Source organism: Palaemon carinicauda, chromosome 9 (assembly GCF_036898095.1).
Source record: "Palaemon carinicauda isolate YSFRI2023 chromosome 9, ASM3689809v2, whole genome shotgun sequence".
NCBI lineage: Eukaryota > Metazoa > Arthropoda > Malacostraca > Decapoda > Palaemonidae > Palaemon > Palaemon carinicauda.
This window is the reverse complement of record NC_090733.1, coordinates 44595139-44604292: the sequence shown is the minus strand read 5'-3', so window position 1 is coordinate 44604292 and position 9154 is coordinate 44595139.

The window sequence follows — 9154 nt, the reverse complement described above, 5'->3', positions numbered from 1 at the left end:
TTTGCTACAAAGAATATGTATTAATTGCTTCTTTAGTTGATAGTATTTTGCCTAATTGATGCCGAGTATTTGTGATACACCTTGGCCAAAATTAGGATACAATAATGTTAAGTAAAAATAGTAGGTACTGATTATTTTCAATGTATTTCTAAATACTAAATATGTCATTTTCTAGCCATTGCCATCATGATCAATGTGCAAGATGATCAAGTCCATAAATGATTTTTTGAAAAATATTTTTTTTTCTTTTATTAAAAACTATTCCTTTAGATATTATATTTTACATTTTTGTATATTTATTATAATATTTATTATAATATAAAAAAATACAATTTTATTATTTTTCTAAGTATGTTTTTAAGTCAGAAACATACTGATCTGTGAAAATATTTTTAACATGATTCTTATATCCAATAATATTTACATTAAATATATTCAACAATTTATTCTTTATATACGTAATAATTTGCTGGTCAGCAGTTACTCCCAATTGTCTTGCCATACAGATACTTGAAATAAAATCTACTATTATTACCATTGCTGTATTTTAATGTTCTCTTTTAGTTAGCTTTAAAATCTTGTTTTATAATATACCAAATGTATATTAGTTTCTATGTATCCACATCTGCCTTCCTTTACATCTTTTTTTTTCATCATAGCTAGCCAACCATTTGTACTTAAAATTTCATGAACATACTTAAACAAAATTTCTCTACTTTTATTTTCCATATACTTATTATTTACATGTTCCCAAACTATTTTCCAGCTGAATAGTGGATAAAATTTTTCAATATTTGGAACATATTCACTGTTTTTCATTAAATGTTCATATACCACTTTCGTTCTTATCTGTGGATAAGAGGTCATCTTATTAACACTGCGTAATATATTTATCATACTTTCATAAAAACTTGGTGTAAAAATAGTGCAATCCTAATGTTGGCGTTCATTTTCTGTAAGGTAGGTTGCTCTGACTTTACAATAATAAACAATTATTTGGAAACCAAAACAACGATCTTTTAAACATTTTAGAAATGTGCTGAACATGATTGACCTCGCTTTACAGTGGATATCAATAATTCCAGAGCCACCTCTTTGTTTTGGCAAAAACATAGTTTTCCTTGCAACAGGTTCAAAGTTGCTGCTCCAAAATATATTTGATAATACTTTACTGAATTCGTTTTACATAATCCACTGGAGCTGGGCATACTGTACATGTACCATATACCACAATTTCGCAAAAAAATTACAATTTACAAATATTTCTCCTTGAAACATTGTTAATATTCAGTTATGATAGATCCCAATGCTTTTATTTATGCTACTTTCTAATATATTCCAGTTCAAATCTAGACTCTGTCGATAATCGTTGCTATGATATATGCCTAGAATTTTACAATAACTTTTCAATACTTTTAAACTATAATCTACCCATGCTACCTCTATTGAGAACTGCACCTGAAGTGTTCTCATACTGTCTCATAACATTGAAACATAACCTAGCAATAATATATGCAAATCATTGGCAATTGAAAACCATAATTAAACAACCTTTTATCAATAATTCTGTAAAATACTTCCTGATAAATGATAAATGACATCATAGATAATGGAAAACCTTGCCTTGCAGATTTATTGACAGGAAAAGGGTCAGAGATATGACCATTTGTACATAATATACTTTCAGCACTGTAGTATTTTAAATAGAAAATTATGGTCGACACGATCAAATGCCTTTGACCAATCCAAGTTCATCAAGGCTGCATTAGTGTTACTTTCATTTAAATAGAATATCAAATCTCTGATAAAAAAAAGTTCAAATTGTTTATTGATCTATTTACAACACAACAAAATTACTCCTTTGATATTATCAAATGTAAAACCTTTTTAATCCGTCTTGATATAATTTTTGTTGTCTTGAAATCAACATTCAACATTGTCAAAGGTCTCCAGTTATTAACTATATCTAAATCCCCTTCCTTAGGTATGATGGATATAACCCTATTGTTCATCTTTGAAACATGCTTGTTCCTGAACACAAACTTTATCATTTCAATAAAATCCCCTTTGACAATATCCCAACATTTATTAGAAAACTCAACCGGCAATCCATCTATCCCCGGGCTTTTGCCATTTTTCATGCTCCAAATGACATCTAACACCTCTGTTTCACTGACTGTTTTTGTTATTATTGTATTATGTTCATCTCCTATAACTTTCTCTATAATATTCAACAACTCATTTGCCTATCCATATCACATTCTTCTTTCCTGAATAGGTTCTCAAAATGTTCTCTCACATAATCCATGATGGCTTTTGGGCTTATTATTTTATTTCCATCATTTCTTTTTATCTTACTTAAAAAAACCCTTGCCACTTTCTCTCTTCTAAGTAGATACGCCAATACCTGCTCCCCCTTCATATGGCTATCAACTTTAGCTCTTACCTTTATACCTTCACATATTTCATTTTGAATATCATTTATTCTTGATTTTTATATCAAGATTACCAGGCTCTAAACTAGATTTCCCCATTTCTTCCATAAACTGATAATTTAGCAAATTTAACAGAACTTATTTTGTTTATTTACTTGTTTTGAGCATTTAATGAAGGAACTCCTAAGTTAATTTTTTTTGCAAATTCCCACCACAAAATTATATTGTCAAATTTACATTTTTCTCTTCGAATGAATTCCCAGCATATAGTAAAATTATCTGAGGTAATATAATTTTCCTGTATACTATAGTTCAATTTTCAGTATCCCTTCCCTATTTTCATAATATTTTCCAATCTTAAAGATAATTTTACAGCACAGTGATCTAACTAACTCAAAGAAATTGTATGAATGTTAGAGATATTATTTTGGAAATCCTTGACATAAAACCTATCGAGTCTAGAACCATAATTCTCTCTCAGAAAAGTATATTCAGTTTGGTGATTTATGATAAACCAAGCATCCTTCCATTTTAAACTATTTTTTAGGTCCAAAAGCGATTTTGACAGAAGATCATTATCAGGATTTGAGCAATCTCTCATGCTTGTAATGCTATTCCAATCTCCATCCATCATTATATTACTAATACTGTTTCTTAAAAAATATGAAATATCTCTGACAAACCGTTTTTCTCTTTCTATTTTTTTTATAACTGCCTGAAGGAGCATATACATTAAAAATTTTAAATTTATCGTTTGAAACTTTACATACCGCATTTATAACAAAACCATTTACATAAATTTCTGGATTGAAAATTTCCACTTTGGATGAATTATTAACAAGTATAGCTACACCTCCTTTAAGATTTTGAGAATAATTTATGAGAATCTGACAATACTTTTCTATGTATTCAAATTTACTTCTATCTTTGATATTGTGCTCTTGAATAAAATTGATATTAAGTTTATACAAAAACATGAAATTAACTTAATCTGCTTATTTACATTATTTAACCCATTTGCATGTATTGTGGCAACATTTAATAAGTATGTATTGAATGTCAAAGTATTGAAGGGGAAAAGATGAACTAGAAACAAAAAGTTTAACAATGCTTTGGTTTCTTAGAACGATTTCTATACATATTGTCAGAGGAATCACTTTCATCCTAAACATCAACATTTTTCGTGTCCATTGCCATATCCTTTCTAAGAGTTATGCGTAATTCATTGCCAACACCCTGTTTAGTATGCCAAGTCCCACTTTTCTTATCAACATTGGGTAGAACCCGAGTTTCATCTAATTCCAAAGCGGCAATTTCACTTTCCTCGCTTACAATCCCACATTCTTCGGTAGTATTCTGACACTTATTAATATTCGTATATTCCTACCTCATTGTCTCGCTCATTTATATTATCTACATCATTTCCTAGATTTATTGCATTTACTTTATCGTCTCCATCTATTGCATGGTGAACCATTGCTTCTACAAATGTAGTGTTTATTTCACATGTTCCAATCTCCTGTGAATTAATAGTTTCTTCACACTGACAATACCCTACTCTGTCATCGTCGCAGTCGTCATTAACAGGCTTTTCGATCTTCTTGTTTGGTACTCCCTGCCTTTCTTTCACAACTGGAACAGCAGATTGTGGATTTTTTACATGTTCCCCTCGTCTCCAATTTTTACTTCTACAAAATCTTCATGTTCCTGGATCTTTTTTCCCTTCTCTTCCTGATAAATCCTTTCCAATCCTTCTCCTATTTAGTTTGATTTCTGGTAATTCTTCTTCACTTAACATGGGTCTACTCATATTACCCTCATAATCCTTTATCATGTGTCCTTCTGCTCCGCATCTATAACATATACGTAGTTGTCCAATATAAATTAAGGACATAGCATAACCATGGGCTGTAATGGAAGAGGGGATATTTTCCTTTAACAGCATTGTAGCCGTCCGAACACCTGTTAATAATCTTTTAAAGGGACCATATTAAAACCTGTTTTTCTTATATTCTCAACTTTTCCATATCTCGACAAAACTAGAGTTAAAACATCATATGGCATTTCGATTGGTGTATTCCTTATTGATACGTAGGTTATAAATGAACTTAGATTCTTAACTTGAACAATTCCACTCTTGTGTAATCGGAATTTCTTGTCTTCATATCTCTCCATCAGTATCTTAAATACGCTAGGTACCACTTTTTTCTATTACTCTATTTCTACTCACTGACTGTACACCTATCACTTCATCCAGAGCAGTCCCATGCTCTTAAAAAGGGTGTCACTCACTATTTCCATAGTTGGATAAACTGTAATTTGTAATCCAAAGGAGTCCGTCCTCCTCAACAGTGCAGAAAACGTCCCAAAACCCTATCGGGATACAGGTATACCAGTTATTTTCGACCGTGTTCACTTAATATATGGCTATAAATTGTCCAATACACCGGGGGAAAACACCAATAAAGTCACTATATTCAAACCCTATTAGTGGGTTACTCACTACATTTTGAGGTGTAGCCTTTCTATAGAACACTGGGGAAACTAATCAAAAGAGAGAACAGTCCAAACGTCGTCTGAATACAAACTAAACGAGGTTTTAAATTGAGCTGAAAATCATTCACAGAATTGTCAAATAGTTACGTTTTTGTCATAAATATTACTTTCAACATATACTTCCTAGCAGGCTAACAATTCAATAAATCATAGATTAAAGACCATTTCAAAAATTTTGTTTACGGGGCATAAGGAAGCCAGTAGTACTTTGAAATTAATTGGAACACGAGAGAGAGGGGGAGAGAGAGAGAGAGAGAGAGAGAGAGAGAGAGAGAGAGAGAGAGAGAGAGAGAGAGAGAATTTCATAGGTCTTTGCCAAAATCTATTCTTGAAAGTATTTATAAAAAGGCAATGATTATCACCCAGCATGGGCATATATGCAGTCAAATACAAAATAATGTCCTGTTGTCAACACACCCCGCCCCCTGTCATCCCAAATATCTATAGATTCCAGAATTTCAGGTGTAAAAGAGTTTGGTAGTTAGCGGGGGGATGAGGGTGGAGGAATACGACGGGTAAGGTGGGGTACAAAGGGCTGGGGAAGTAGGCCCTACTTGGTAGTGCTGTAAGGGGTGTGATGGTAAGAGAAGTACGCCAGAATTATGTATGAACGTCAAATCAATATAAATTCACACGATCGTAATTCTATAATGATAAGGATTCCTACTTATAATTTTATTGTATATTTGTTGTTATTTTCTATACCAATCTTGCGAACAACTTGTAGACAAAAAATCATAGAGAATTAGTCTCACTATGTCTTTTGTCCTGGCCGAAGAGTCTTTATTAAACACAATATAGGAGCTCTCTCTCTCTCTCTCTCTCTCTCTCTCTCTCTCTCTCTCTCTCTCTCTCTCTCTCTTTATATATATATATATATATATATATATATATATATATATATATATATATATATATATATATATATATATATATATATATATATATACATATATATATATATATATATATATATATATATATATATATATATAGATAGATAGATAGATAGATAGATAGATAGATATTTGTGTGTGTGTTTGTGTGTGTGTGAGTGTGTGTGTTGTAAGACTGTGATTATAAAGTGTGACAAGACCAGACATGAATTTTCATGTTCGTTTTAGGGTGTTCGAGTCACTCCGGGGTCACCAATGTGACGGCGCCGAGTAAGGTTGTGAACTCAGTCGTTTCCAACCTGCCTTTGAGTTCACAACCTTACTCGGCGCCGTCACAAAAGGCTTAAAGTGTGGGGTAGGGCAGAGTAGGTTTTGGAGCTGTTAATGGGATCGATGCATTTCATTTGAAAGTAAATCAATGTCGATTCTTAATTACTTATTTTGACGACTGCTTTTCCTGTCCCACACAACAGGGGAACCCCATTCTCTACAGGACCTCTACTGTCGTTATATCTTGTGCGTTTTGGGTATTTAACGTTTCATATCACGTATTGCTCTTTTACTGTAGAATCGTAACTGTCATATAACTCATAGAATTAAAAGTCTTCAGTTTCCTCTTGAAATTCTTAATGTCTTCAATTATTCGGATGTCCTGTGGAAGCCTACTGTATAGTCTCAGGTCCGGATATATAAAGGCACGATTTGTTGGCTGCGCAATATAGCAATTCTCTTAAGTGTTTTGGACGACCGGTTTTGTTAACTTGGAGGGTTATTTTACATATTTTAAATTCAATTCTCGCTTGTATCGGCAGCCAGTGTAAATCAATTATTATAGGTGTGATCCTTTCTCTAGGTGAGACACCTTTTATCAGTCTTGCTCCTCTGTTTATTATGTTTTGTAATTTTTCAAGTTGTGCTTTTGGTAAATAGTAATATATGGAGTTGCATTAGTCAGTCCTGGTGATAATACCGTTTATCAGAAGTTTACAGAATTTTCATCCAAATCATAATTACGGTGAATAGAACCATTTATGGTGTTATTCGATATACTATTCTAACAGAAGACTTATTGGCTAAAATAAAGAATTTCGGAATAGATAGTCAACTCATAAACAACTCAGCGAATACAATAACAATTCTGTCTTTGAAAAATAGCATATCAACGATTGGTATCCAAAAATTCCCCCTATGAGCTTATATGAACAAGTATTTCATGGAAGAATTTTTTTTTAAATGTTCAGCCAATCATCAGAAAGCAATTACAAATAATCTTCACATTACTTTATGTCCACCTATAGCTTACATTACGTAATGTCAGTTTAGCTGTATTTATAGCTCTTTTGGTGTCGCTGAGTCGTTTATTTATTTATTCATTTATTTTATTTTTTTTTTAAATTAGTTTTACTGTATTTTGTAGATTCTATAAAGATAAGTCATGCTTAGAATATTTGCAGGACAGACTGTTTAAGCATTCTCTTTCATAGTTACTGACAACATGTTACTACGTTACAAATCGGGATATAGCTGGGCAGAATAGGATGTCCTCATTCACTTATACAAAATGCAATATTGTTTTAATTGCTACCATGGTTTATAACACATATTTATTTTGTTCCAGCTGAATAGTCTGTTTCCAGTTTTAATTTGATAGTAAACAAACAATTATATTTAGTTAGTATTAAAATTGGTTGACAACAGGCATAAATTCATAGTTGTGTTTATTTAGATTATAATATGACCCCAGGAAATTCATTGTGATTGTAAAGGAGAATAGTGTATAAACTAAACTTCAGAGACCAAATGTAGTTGCTTAGCCTACTACAGCTACAGCTATAATATAGGGGGATAGGATAAGTGGGGAAGGGGAATGAGAGTTAGGATTGGAGAGACCTGGAGGAGGGGGGGGGGGAGCGCTTAAAATCGAGTACAGTGGTAGGTGAAAAGATTGGGACAGACCCATTAGCTGTTTTTTTTTTTTTTTTTTTTTTTTTTTTTTTTGCCAACATGTCTTGTGGACTTCTAGGAGGTGAGCTCTTTTGCTAGCCTCAAAGAAGCTTGTGTTATTCTGTTTATTCTTTGTCTTGTGCTTGTTTCGTTATCTGTGTTTATTTACTTTTTTTTATTTTAATACTCTGGTTTTGGTTTGTACTGACCAATGAATGGGGCTATCCTTCTTCATCAGGAATGCTCGTTTTATGGCTTTGTTATTTCCTCACTTATTGTTGCAAGTACTGGGTAAATGTTTTTGAATCTTTCCCAGGCTTTTGTGGCTTTTCTGTGGTACCTGACGTTAACTGATTCCAGGTTGTATGTGTTAAGGAGTGTTTCGATGGTTTCATGGATATTATTATTATTGTTGTTGTTATGGTTTTCCCCATGAATGTTTCTTATGTTTCCAATTTGGAGTTTTTGTAGGTTTTTCATCTTTGATTGAGCTATTGTTCATGCTGGTGCTATTGGATAATCGATAAAAGATTTTTTTCCGTCTTCCGTAGAGATTCATTTATATGTTTTCGTCCAATAGTTTCAAGCATTTTAATGCTCCTTTTTTTGTGTATTGCCAGTTGAAGTTTTTGTTTAATATGGCAGCTGATTCCTGTTATTTAAAAAAAAGACCAATGATTTTAACTTCGTTAAATGAAATATTTGTTGTTTACTCTTATTGGTGCTGGTTTGCTGATTTTCGTGTGATACTGATAAGAGTTTGAATTAGGTGCTATTTGTTTTTATTTGTCCACTTATTTTCGTTATAATTCATTCTTTTGATCTCTTTTTCGGTTTTTAATTGCTAAAATCTTTTTGAATCCACGGGGTGCATTATCACTCGTGTGATATCTTCTGCATAGGCATAGTTGTGTCATATTAGTGGGTGTTTGGCATATAGATGAGAAAAAAAATGTTGGGGATAGTATGGCCCCCTGTGGCATCCCACATTCCATATCTATTGTTTCACCCAGTATCCCATACGTATTCTGACATTTCTATCTTTTAGGTAGCTTGAGAGTAGTTTTTTTCATGTTCATTGGTAGTTAAAATTGGAGTATTTTATATATGAGGCTGTCATGCCTTACTTTATCAAACATCTTTGAGATATATCTGAGGATGATATGATGATATCTTATTTTGTTGGTTCAGGACTATTGTTTCATAAATTGCCATGAGAGTAGTTTCATTACATATACCTGTCCTGAAGCCGCGTTGGTGTTTGTATAATTTATATTTACTTTATGATTTTTTCCAAACACGTTTCCCGGCACTTCCAGCAGT